Source organism: Triticum urartu, chromosome 3A, assembly GCF_056163025.1.
Source record: "Triticum urartu cultivar PI428250 chromosome 3A, HENAU_Tu73, whole genome shotgun sequence".
NCBI lineage: Eukaryota > Viridiplantae > Streptophyta > Magnoliopsida > Poales > Poaceae > Triticum > Triticum urartu.
In genome coordinates this window covers 680,043,440-680,056,369 of record NC_141875.1, presented here as the reverse complement: position 1 = coordinate 680,056,369, position 12,930 = coordinate 680,043,440, and the positions used below count along the sequence as shown (strand labels likewise).

At 43.3% G+C, this 12,930-nt stretch overlaps 1 pseudogene; it reads left to right on the top strand.

Moving 5' to 3' along the window:
• Positions 1-2,997: 2,997 nt before the first annotated feature.
• LOC147981512 (F-box protein At1g52495-like) lies at positions 2,998-4,136 on the top strand (annotated as a pseudogene).
• The last annotated feature ends 8,794 nt before the right edge of the window (positions 4,137-12,930 follow it).

Here is a 12,930-nt window from a genome sequence, read left to right as displayed (position 1 = left end):
CCTTCATGCTTACCGAAGGATGAATGCTATGATAATTGCTATGGTCCCATTGATTCTTTTGAAATATCCCTTTTTGATGCTATGCTTATGGCCAAGATGCCAATATGAATTATGCTTATGGAGATGAACTTGCTATTGTTCCTTATGTCAAACATGAAATTGTTGCTATTGCACCCACGCATGATAGTCCTATTATCTTTTTGAATTCTCCCAACTACACTAAATCGGAGAAGTTTGATCTTATTAAGGATTATATTGATGGGTTGCCTTTTACCGTTGCACATGATGATTTTGATGAATATAATATGCATGTGCTTTCTGCTCCTACTTGCAATTATTATGAGAGAGGAACTATGTCTCCACCTCTCTATGTTTCCAATACGATAAAATTGCAAGAAATTATTTATACTATGCATTGGCCTTTACTATGTGTGCATGAATTGTTCTTTTATGACATGCCGATACATAGGAAGAGAGTTAGACTTCGTCATTACATGATATATGTTACTTTGTGCTCACTACTAAATTACAAATCATTGTTAATTAAAATTGGCTTTGATATACCTTGGGATCTTGGTGCATTCACTACTTGAGCACTATATGCCTAGCTTAATGGCTTTAAAGAAAGTGCTGCCAGGGAGACAACCCGGAAGTTTTAGAGAGTCATTTATTTCTCTTGAGTGCTTTCATATAGTAATAAAGAGAGGAACCCAAAACTTTTTCAAAAAGGAAAGTGAAAGTGAGAAAGACAAGCATTGTTGAAGTGGGAGAGCTCCTTGAACTTTGTTCATGCTCACGGCAACTTTGTGAATCTTGATTACAGAAAATTTTCAAAAAAATAATTATCCTCTTGTACAATTCCATTGTGTTATAAAAATAATGTGCCAAGGTTTGCCTTTAGGATGATTACATTTGCTTGATGGTTTGTACGGTGCAGGACAGAAACTTTGGTTGTAGTGCGCGATTTTGCATTTTTATCTGGAACGTCAAATGGTTCTGATTCTTTCTGCACTGTCTTTCTATACAAATTGTTTATTTTTCCTAATTTTGGTAGAATTTTGCAAGTATCATAAGTATGGTGAATGTTCAGATTATTACAGAATGTTCTGTTTTAGACAGATTCTGTTTTTGATGCATAGTTTCTTGTTTTGATGAAACTATCAATTTATATGAGTGGATTAGCCATGAAAAAGTTATGTTACAGTATACATAATGCAAAAACAAAATATGAATTGGTTTGCAACGGTACTTAGAGTAGTGATTTGCTTTATTATACTAACGGATCTTACCGAGTTTTCTGTTGAAGTTTTGTGTGGATGAAGTGTTCGATGATCGAGAAGGTCTTGATGTGAGAAGAAGGAAGAGAGGCAGGAGCTCAATCTTGGGGATGCCCGAGGCACCCCAACTAAATATTCAAGGAGACTCAAGCGTCTAAGGTTGGGGATGCCCCGGAAGGCATCCCCTCTTTCTTCAACAAGTATCGGTATGTTTTCGGATTCGTTTCGTTCATGCGATATGTGAAATCTTGGAGCGTCTTTTGCATTTAGTTTTCATTTTTCTTTTATGCACCATACTGGTATGAGATAGTCATTGGTTGATTTATAAGATGCTCTTTGCACTTCACTTTTATCTTTTGAGTATGGCTTTATAGAATGCTTCATGTGCTTCATTTATATCATTTGAAGTTTGGATTGCCTGTTTCTCTTTACATAGAAAACCGCCATTTGTAGAATGCTGTTTTGCTTCACTTATACTTGTTAGAGCGTGGGCATATCTTTTGTAGAAAGAATTAAACTCTCTTGCTTCACTTATATCTACTTAGAGAGATGACAGAAATTGGTCATTCACATGGTTAGTCATAAAATCCTACATAAAATTTATAGATCACTGAATATGATATGTTTGATTCCTTGCAATAGTTTTGCTATATAAAGATGGTGATATTAGAGTCATGCTAGTGGGTAGTTGTGGATTGTAGAAATACTTGTGTTGAGGTTTGTGATTCCCGTAGCATGGACGTATGGTGAACCGTTATGTAACGTAGTCGGAGTATGATTTATTTATTGATTATCTTTCTTATGAGTGGCGGTCAGGGACGAGCGATGGTCTTTTCCTACCAATCTATCCCCTAGGAGCATGCGCGTAGAACTTTGTTTCGATGACTAATAGATTTTTGCAATAAGTATGTGAGTTCTTTATAACTAATGTTGAGTCCATGGATTATACACACTCTCACCCTTCCACTATGAGGGTGTTGCAATATGTTCATGATTCGCCTATAGTGGGTTGTGTGAGTGACTGAAACACAAACCCGAGTAAGGGGGTTGTTGCGTATGGGATAAACAGGACTTGATACTTTAATGCTATGGTTGGGTTTTACCTTAATGATCTTTAGTAGTTGCGGATGCTTGCTAGAGTTTCAATCATAAGTGCATATGATCAAGTAGAGAAAGTATGCTAGCTTATGCCTCTCCCTCATATGAAACTGCAATAATGATTACCGGTCTAGTTATCGATTGCCTAGGAACAAATAACTTTCTCGTAACAGAAAGCTCTTTATTAAAACTAATTTAATTGTGTCTTTATCTAAACAAAGCCCTATTTTTTATTTACGTAATCTTTATTATATTGCAAACCTATTCAACAACATCTACAAAGTACTTCTAGTTTCATACTTGTTTTAGGTAAAGTGAACGTCAAGCGTGCGTAGAGTTATATCAATGGTCGATAGAACTTGAGGGGATATTTGTTCTGCCTTTAGCTCCTTGTTGGGTTCGACACTCTTACTTATCGAAAACTATTGCGATCCCCTATACTTGTGGGTTATCAAAAATTCCATCGGCCTAAGAATAAATCGCCAGGAGATTTTCCAATTTTTTAGTCTCGGAGAGAGAAGAGATCGAGAGCTTCATCACACCATCGACTATGGCAGAAACTGCAGTCGGATCGCTGCCTCTCCTCCCGGATGAGGTCGCCACCACTCGTCTGAGGCGGATCATGGCGGAGACTGCAGGAGCGATGCCTCTCCTCCACACCCTCCCGGATGAGATCTCCATCTGGGAGATCCTCGTCCGCCTGCCTCCCAAAACCCTCCTCCGCTGCCGCGCTGTCTGCCACGCGTGGCGCCGTGCCACCTCCACCGGTGACTTCCTCCTCGCCCACCACGCCCGCCAGCCCGCCTTCCCCCTCCTCTACAGCAAGGATTATAATTGCAGTGTCGGCGACCACATCAAGTCCATACTCCATAGACATCATCCCCTACGACCACAAGGCAGCCAACAAGCTCCAGTCTGTCGCCCGACTTGATGGCGCCTCCGACATCTCTCTCGAGGTCTGCTGTGACGACATCCTCGTCTTACGCACCTGGAATAAGAGGGGTGAAGTCTACGTTGTGACGACCTTCATCTGCAACCCCGGCACTCGTCAATATGCTCCACTCCACCAGCTTGATGGCTTCAGGCTCTTGGGAATGTACCCACACAGCCCAACCGGCGAATACCGATTACTGCTGTACATGGTGATCCAAAAGACGAAGCATGATGGCTGCTACGTCTACACACTAGGCTCCGGCCAGCCGCCGAGTCACATAGGATGCGCCGATGACAAACAACTGATGACTTCCCCTGAATCTGTCTTTTTCCGTGGTAGCTTGCATTGGCACACAAACACCATGATAATGGTGTTTGACACCACCAACGAGTCGTTCTGGCAGATGCACTCTCCCATGGTTTCGGCAGATGACCATGTTTGAGATGAGTGACATGCTTGGCATGTTCTGTTTTAATGAAAAAGAGAACATTGTTGACATCTGGGTGATGAAGGACTATGAAGGCGAAGTCTGGGCCTTACAGCGTTGGGTTAAATTGCCGATTGCAGAGATCGTGGAGCAATTTGAAACTTCTAGAAGTTGGTTTGATCTGGTGGCAGCATCTTGGGATGGTGACATGCTACTGCTGATTCAATTTGAAGATAACTGGCTACTTCAGGTTGACATGGATAGCAAGTTGATTGCTAATATCCATAAAAGATTCCTATAGCCTACTCTACTTCGGCTCAAGCAATCTCTAGTTTCACATACCTTCTTTCCGGCACTAGAGGGTTATGTTGTCAATGCTTCGCCTTTTCATCTCACCTGATGGTTATGCTCTGAGTATTATTTAGCTTTTCATCTGAGGGCTGTTTATGAGTGTGGTGGTACTTCCTAACCGCCTAGGTCTCCATATCCACAAGAACTGCAGTTTGTATTAACTGGAGCCTCTAAGAGACAACTAGCTTTTATTAATGTATAAAAAGTTATGACCAAGAAGCTCTGGCTGTTATATGGTTGTGTTATATTTCTTTTAGTTGCAAAGTGGCTAGCATGTTGATGCTACAATTATTTAGTTGTTCTGGTCAGTATTGGAAATAGTTGTTGATTGCTCTGCCTCATGTCTCTGTTTTTCTTTGAATTGAAGAACTGCCTTATCAAAGTGACACGAAAAATAAACCGGTCTGGCAGTTTCAGTGTCTAGAGGGGAACACAATCCCAAACAGGGACATGCTAGAGGCCATTGTCAAGCAGGGACATCGCCAGGAATTTCGTGTCGTGCAGATAATTGGTTACTGGATGTATCATGTGGCATTGCTGGATCTGGATGGGTCACTTGGACACTACCCACATTCAGTTTTCTCTTTTCTGTGGCATGCATGCATGCCTCTTGGAAATCCATCTGCGTATGTGTGAGTTTTGTCCTTTCCCTTTTTCCTTTTTTGTGTGAGATAACTGTACAGAGTGGGGACAAAATTTTGCGTGTGTGTGTGGTTACAGTTTACACTGTCGATGCTCGATGGAACGTACAGGTGGAACACCGGATTGATATGTTCCAGTGTGTTGGGTTGAATTCAAACCGGCGAAAAGTCTCTGGATGTTGAACTGTGTATTCTCTTCCATCAGAGCTGACTACATGCACGTCCAATTCAATAGACCGTGCATTCACTTTTTTCCCCGGGATTGCCATGGCCTCAGCATCAGTGCGCCTTGTTAGTCCCTAATGATCAGCTCAATGCTTGCAACTCCAGTCAAACCAGACATGTACGTTATTTTAAGCCATCCTCATTTGTTGATAATGCATTTGTTGGCTCCACATTCGCCACTCGACTGCCACATTCGCTTCTTCCGGATCACAGAGCCTAGTTACTCACATTCTACAAAAACTCTCTCTTATTTAATGAATGTGGCAAAGCATTTGCCCTTTTCGGAAAACTACTATAGATTTTGTCAGCAACTCCCCCTCCTCACCCACCACACCCACCAGCCCCCCTCCTCTACGGCTACTACTTCGTCGACGATGATGTCGAGTCCCTGGACATCACCCCCTTCGACCACAAGGCAGGAGTCGCCGCCGCCAACCAGCTCCAGTCCGTCACACGGCTTGCACAACCCACCCCCCATCTCGCTGCTTTCTTCTGGAGGCCTGCTGCGACGGCCTCCTCGTGATCTCTGTCATTCAACCACCAAACTTTTCCATCCGCAATCTGGCAAACCGAGAGTTTGCTGCCCTCCCACGGCTTTATGGTTTCACCCTCTTGGGATGTACCCTAACCACCCCTACCGGCGAGTACCGATTGTTGTTGTACCGGACCTCCACGGATCTGGTACCTGATGCTCAAGGTGGCTCCTACATTTACGCATCAGGCTCTGCCAGCTACCGAGGCACATAGGGTGCCTTGATGCGAAGAAACTGATACAACCCCCAATATTTGTCATGTTCTATGGTAGCCTGCATTGGTGCGCATCAAACCTGATAATGGTATTCGACACCACTGATGGGTCGTTCCGGTCAATGTGCTCTCGGCTTGTTCATGGTGAAGCTGAATTGTTTGAGATGGGTGGCGTGGGAGTGGAGGAAGGCCATTGCAGATCGAGCCGTCGCGTTTCGGATCCAGTTGCCAGAGAATAAAAATGAGACCTTGAAGAGGACGATGGCGATTCCCTCGCCCGCGCCACCTTAGCCTCTCCCTCTCATGCCGTTGCTGCATTTGTACCGGTGAGAGATCGAGAGAGTGGGTGAGCGAGCAAAAGAGTGGGAGGGTAGTTTTGGAATCAACAGAAGATGGTAACATGACGAAATTTAATTTGTACCGGTAGAAACTTAAAGGTAAATGTTTGGGGACCGTGCGCCGGCGGAGCGTTGTGCCGGAAGCTCCCGCGCTTAACGCGTGTTGCGGGTACCACGTGCCGCTCGAACCCTCCCCACCTCATCCTTTCATGCGAAGTTGCTCTAGCCCACTCGTTTCTATCCAGCCCTCCTCTGCTTTCCTTCTCCCCAAATCTAGCAGCTCACTCGTTCTCTATCCAGATGCATCCCTCATCTGCTTTTCTTTTCCCCAAATCCATGGCACTTCGTACTGCATCGAGGAGACGGGCGGATGTTGGAGGGGCACCGCTGCTATGGTACTGCAGATCGACGGAGGCCCCGTGCCGTGCGGCATGCCGCTGCAAGCCCATGCCATGGCCGGTCTATGCCATCGTGGAATGAGCCATCGTCGATTTTGTTGCGCACGGCAGCAAGGAGCTGCAACCCCAGTTTGGTGTAGCCACACAGACGGGAAAGCTACAACCGGCTACCAAGGAGCTACAACCATCGGTGGCAGAGCTGCAACCAGCTGCCAGAGAAGTTTCCGCCGCGGGGAGGGGGGCACTGTTCCAACTCCCCGTTTTGCTGGAAGGGTATACCGGAGATGTTGGAACTGGCGCCCAGATTTTCTACAACCATGACAATGAAGTGTGGCCGGCGGCAACAATGCTGTGGTTTTTGCTGCAACCAGCAGCAGGAAAGCTACAACCGGTGCCAAAATTTGCTACAACTAGCTACCACTCACGTATTTCGATTATTTTGCCAGATCCATCTTTTTTTTTTACTTTGGAAACACTCCAAATTTGCTACCACCGTCTTTGTTTTTGCTACCACTGTATTTGAGTTTTGCTGCCATCCTCTTTTTTGCTAGAACCAACGACGTTTTTGAAGGAAATATGCCCTAGAGGCAATAATAAAGTTATTATTTATTTCCTTATATCATGATAAATATTTATTATTCATGCTAGAATTGTATTAACCGGAAACATGACACATGTGTGAATACATAGACAAACAGAGTGTCACTACTATGCCTCTACTTGACTAGCTCATTGATCAAAGATGGTTATGTTTCCTAACCATAGACATGAGCTATCATTTGATTAATGAGATCACATCATTAGAAGAATGATGTGATTGACTTGACCCATTCCGTTAGCTTAGCACTTGATCGTTTAGTTTGTTGCTATTGCTTTCTTCATGACTTATACATGTTCCTATGACTATGAGATTATGCAACTCCCGTTTACCGGAGGAACACTTTGTGTGCCACCAAACGTAACAACGTAATTGGGTGATTATAAAGGTGCTCTACAGGTGTCTCCGAAGGTACTTGTTGGGTTGGCGTATTTCGAGATTAGGATTTGTCACTCCGATTGTCGAAGAGGTATCTCTGGGCCCACTCGGTAATGCACATCACTATAAGCCTTGCAAGCTTTGCAACTAATGAGTTAGTTGCGGGATGATGTATTACGGAACGAGTAAAGAGACTTGCCAGTAACGAGATTGAACTAGGTATTGAGATACCGACGATCGAATCTCGAGCAAGTAACATACCGATGACAAAGGGAACAACGTATTTGTTATGCGGTTTGACCGATAAAGATCTTCGTAGAATATGTAGGAGCCAATATGAGCATCCAGGTTCTGCAATTGGTTATTGACCGGAGATGTGTCTCGGTCATGTCTACATAATTCTCGAACCCGTAGGGTCCGCACGCTTAAAGTTCGATGACGGTTATATTATGAGTTTATGTGTTTTGATGTACCAAAGGTAGTTCGGAGTCCCGGATGAGATCGGGGACATGACGAGGAGTCTCGAAATGGTCAAGACGTAAAGATCGGTATATTGGACGACTATATTCGGACATCGAAAAGATTCCGAGTGATTCGGGTATTTATCGGAGTACCGGGGAGTTACGGGAATTCGCCGGGGAGTGTATGGGCCTTATTGGGCTTTAGGGGAAAGAGAGAGAGGCAGGCAGCCCCCCCCCCCAAGGCCTAGTCCGAATTGGACTAGGGGGAAGGGCTGCGCCCCCTCCTTCCTTCTCTTCTCTTTTCTCTTTCCTTCTCTCCTACTCCTACTACTTGGAAGGGCTCCTAGTTCTAATACGAAAGGGGGAATCCTACTCCCGGTGGGAGTAGGACTCCCCTAGGGCGCGCCATAGAGAGGGCCGGCCCCTCCACTCCTTTATATACGTGGCCAGGGGGCACCCATAGACACAACAATTGATCGTTTGATCTTTTAGCCGTGTGTGCAGTGTCCCGCTCCACCATAGTCCACCTCGATAATACTGTAGCGGTGCTTAGGCGAAGCCCTGCGTCGGTAGAACATCATCATCGTCACCACGCCGTCGTGCTGACGAAACTCTCCCTCAACACTCGGCTGGATCGGAGTTCGAGGGACGTCATTGGGCTGAACGTGTGCTGAACTCGGAGGTGCTCTGCGTTCGGTACTTGATCGGTCGGATCGTGAAGACGTACGACTACATCAACCGCGTTGTGCTAACGCTTCCGCTTTCGGCATATGAGGGTACGTGGACAACACTCTCGCCTCTCGTTGCTATGCATCACCATGATCTTGCGTGTGCGTAGGAATTTTTTTGAAATTACTACGTTCCCCAACGGTGGCATCCGAGCTAGGTTTTATTCGTAGATGTCATATGCATGAGTAGAACCCAAGTGAGTTGTGGGCGATATAAGTCATACTGCTTACCAGCATGTCATACGGCCCGGACCGACATTACGCGTACGCTTACGCGAGACTGGTTCTACCGACGTGCTTTGCACACATGTGGCTGGCGGGTGTCAGTTTCTCCAACTTTAGTTGAACCGAGTGTGGCTACGCCCGGTCCTTGCGAAGGTTAAAACAGCACCAACTTGACAAACTATCGTTGTGCCTTTGATGCGTAGGTAAGAATGGTTCTCGCTAAGCCCAGTAGTAGCCAAGTAAAACTTGCAACAACAAAGTAGAGGACGTCTAACTTGTTTTTGCAGGGCATGTTGTGATGTGATATGGTCAAAGCATGATGCTAAATTTTATTGTATGAGATGATCATGTTTTGTAACCGAGTTATCGGCAACTGGCACGAGCCATATGGTTGTCGCTTTATTGTATGCAATGCAATCGCCCTGTAATGATTTACTTTATCACTAAGCGGTAGCGATAGTCGTAGAAGCATAAGATTGGCGAGACGACAACGATGCTACGATGGAGATCAAGGTGTCGCGCCGGTGACGATGGTGATCATGATGGTGCTTCGGAGATGGAGATCGCAAGCACAAGATGATGATGGCCATATCATATCACTTATATTGATTGGATGTGATGTTTATCTTTTATGCATCTTATCTTTCTTTGATCGACGGTAGCATTATAAGATGATCTCTCACTAAATTTCAAGATAAAAGTGTTCTCCCTGAGTATGCACCGTTGCCAAAGTTCGTCGTGTCCAGACGCCACGTGATGATCGGGTGTGATAAGCTCTATGTCCATCTATAACGGGTGCAAGCCAGTTTTGCACATGCAGAATACTTAGGTTAAACTTGACGAGCCTAGCATATGCATATATGGCCTCGGAACACTGAGACCGAAAGGTCGAGCGTGAATCATATAGTAGATATGATCAACATAGTGTTGTTCACCATTGAAAACTACTCCATTTCACGTGATGATCGGTTATGATTTAGTTGATTTGGATCACGTGATCACTTAGATGATTAGAGGGATGTCTATCTAAGTGGGAGTTCTTAAGTAATATGATTAATTGAACTTTAATTTATCATGAACTTAGTCCTAGTAGTATTAGCATATCTATGTTGTAGATCAATAGCTCGCGTTTAGCTCCTCTGTTTTATTTTTGATATGTTCCTAGAGAAAACTAAGTTGAAAAATATTAGTAGCAATGATGCGGATTGGATCCGTGATCTGAGGATTATCCTCATTGTTGCACAGAAGAATTATGTCCTTGATGCACCGCTAGGTGACGGACCTATTGCAGGAGCAGATGTAGACGTCATGAATGTTTGGCTAGCTCAATATGATGACTACTTGATAGTTTAGTGCACCATGCTTAACAGATTAGAATCGGGACTTCAAAGACGTTTTGAACGTCATGGATCATATGAGATGTTGCAGGAGTTGAAGTTAATATTTCAAGAAAATACCCGAGTTGAGAGATATGAAGTCTCCAACAAGTTCTATAGCTAAAAGACGGAGGAGAATAGCTCAACCAGTGAGCATGTGTTTAGATTGTCTGGGTAATACAATCGCTTGAATCAAGTAGGAGTTAATCTTCCAGATAAAATAGTGGTTGACAAAATTCCCTAGTCACCACCACCAAGTTAGTAGAACTTTGTGATGAACTATAGTATGCAAGGGATAACGAAAACGATTCCCGAGCTTTTCATGATGATGAAATCGATGAAGGTAGAAATCAAGAAAAAGCATCAAGTGTTGATGATTAACAAGACCACTAGTTTCAAGAAAAGGGCAAAGGGAAAGAAAGGGAACTTCAAGAAGAACCGCAAGCAAGTTGCTGCTCAAGTGAAGAAGCCCAAGTCTGGACCTAAGCCTGAGACTAAGTGCTTCTACTGCAAAGGGACTGGTCACTGGAAGTGGAACTGCCTCAAGTATTTGGCGGATAAGAAGGATGGAAAAGTGAATAATGCTATATTTGATATACATGTTATTGATGTGTACTTTACTAGTGTTTATAGCAACCCCTCGGTATCTGTTACTGGTTCAGTTGCTAAGAGTAGTAACTCGAAACAGGAGTTGCAGAATGAACAGAGACTAGTTAAGGGTGAAGTGACGATGTGTGTTGGAAGTGGTTTCAAGATTGATATGATCATCATCGCACACTCCCTATACTTTTGGGATTAGTGTTAAACCTAAATAAATGTTATTTGGTGTTTGCGTTGAGCATGTATATGATTTGATCATGTTTATTGTAAAACGGTTATTCATTTAAGTTAGAGAATAATTGTTGTTCTGTTTACATGAATAAAACCTTCTATGGTCATACACCCAATGAAAATGGTTCGTTGGATCTCGATCATAGTGATACACATATTCATAATATTGAAGCCAAAAGATGCAAAGTTAATAATGACAGTGCAACTTATTTGTGGCACTGCCGTTTAGGTCATATTGGTGTAAAGCGCATGAAGAAACTCCATGCTGATGGGCTTTTGGAATCACTTGATTATGAATCATTTTGATGCTTGCGAACCATGCCTCATGGGCAAGATGACTAAAAACACCGCTCTCTGGTACTATGGAGAGAGCAACAGATTTGTTGGAAATAATACATACTGATGTATGCAGTCCGATGAGTGTCGAGGCTCGTGGCGGGTATCGTTATTTTATGACCTTCATAGATGATTTGAGCAGATATGGGTATCTACTTGATGGAACATAAGTCTGAAACATTTGAAAAGTTCAAAGAACTTCAGAGTGAAGTGGAAAATCATCGTGACAAATAAAGTTTATACGATCTAATCGCAGAGACAAATATTTGAGTTACGAGTTTGGTCTTCAATTAAAACAATGTGGAATAGTTTCACAAAATCGTGCCACTTGGAACACCACAGCATAATGGTGTGTCTGAACATTATTGGATATAGTGCAATCTATGATGTTTCTTACTGATTAACCACTACAGTTTTGGGGTTATGCATTAGAGACAGTTGCATTCACGTTGAAAAGGGCACCATCTAAATCCGTTGAGACGACACCGTATGAACTGTGGTTTGGCAAGAAACCAAAGTTGTCGTTTCTTAAAGTTTGGGTTGCAATGCTTATAAGAAAAAGTTTCATCTTGATAAGTTCAAACCCAAATCGAAGAAATGTGTCTTCATAGGATACCCAAAGGAGACAGTTGGGTACACCTTCTATCACAGATCCAAAGGCAATACATTCGTTGCTGAGAATGGATCCTTTCTAGAGAAGAAGTTTCTCTCGAAAGAAGTGAGTGGGAGGAAAGTAGAACTTGATGAGGTAACTGTACCTGCTCCCTTATTGGAAAGTAGATCATCACAGAAATCTGTTTCTATGACTCCTACACCAAATAGTGAGGAAGCTAATGATGATGATCATGTAACTTCAGATCAAGTTACTACCGAACCTCGTAGGTCAACCAAAGTGAGATCCGCACCACAGTGGTACGGTAATCCTTTTCTGGAGGTCATATTAATTGACCATGACGAACCAACGAACTGTGAGGAAGCGATGATGAGCCTAGATTCCGCGAAATGGCTTGAGGCCATGAAATCTGAGATTGGATCCATGTATGAGAACAAAGTATGGACTTTGATTGACTTGCCCGATGATCGGTGAGTCATTAAGAATAAATGGATCTTCAAGAGGAAGACGGACGCTGATAGTAGTGTTACTATCTACAAAGCTCGAATTGTCGCAAAGTGTTTTCGACAAGTTCAAGGTGTTGACTACAATGATATTTTCTCACTCATATCGATGCTTAAAAGTATGTCTGAATCATGTTAGCAGTTGCCGCATTTTATGAAATCTGGCAAATGGATGTCAAAACTGTATTCCTTCATGGATTTCTTAAAAAGAAGAGTTGTATATGATTCAACCAGAAGGTTTTGTCGAACCTAAAGGTGCTAACAAAGTGAGCAAGCTCCAGCGATCCATCTATGGACTGGTGCAAGCATCTCGAAGTTGGAATATATGCTTTGATAAAGTGATCAAAGTATATGGTTTTATACAGACTTGCGGTGAAGCCTGTATTCACAAGAAAGTGAGTGGGAGCACTACAAAATTTCTGATAAGTATATGTGAATGGCATAT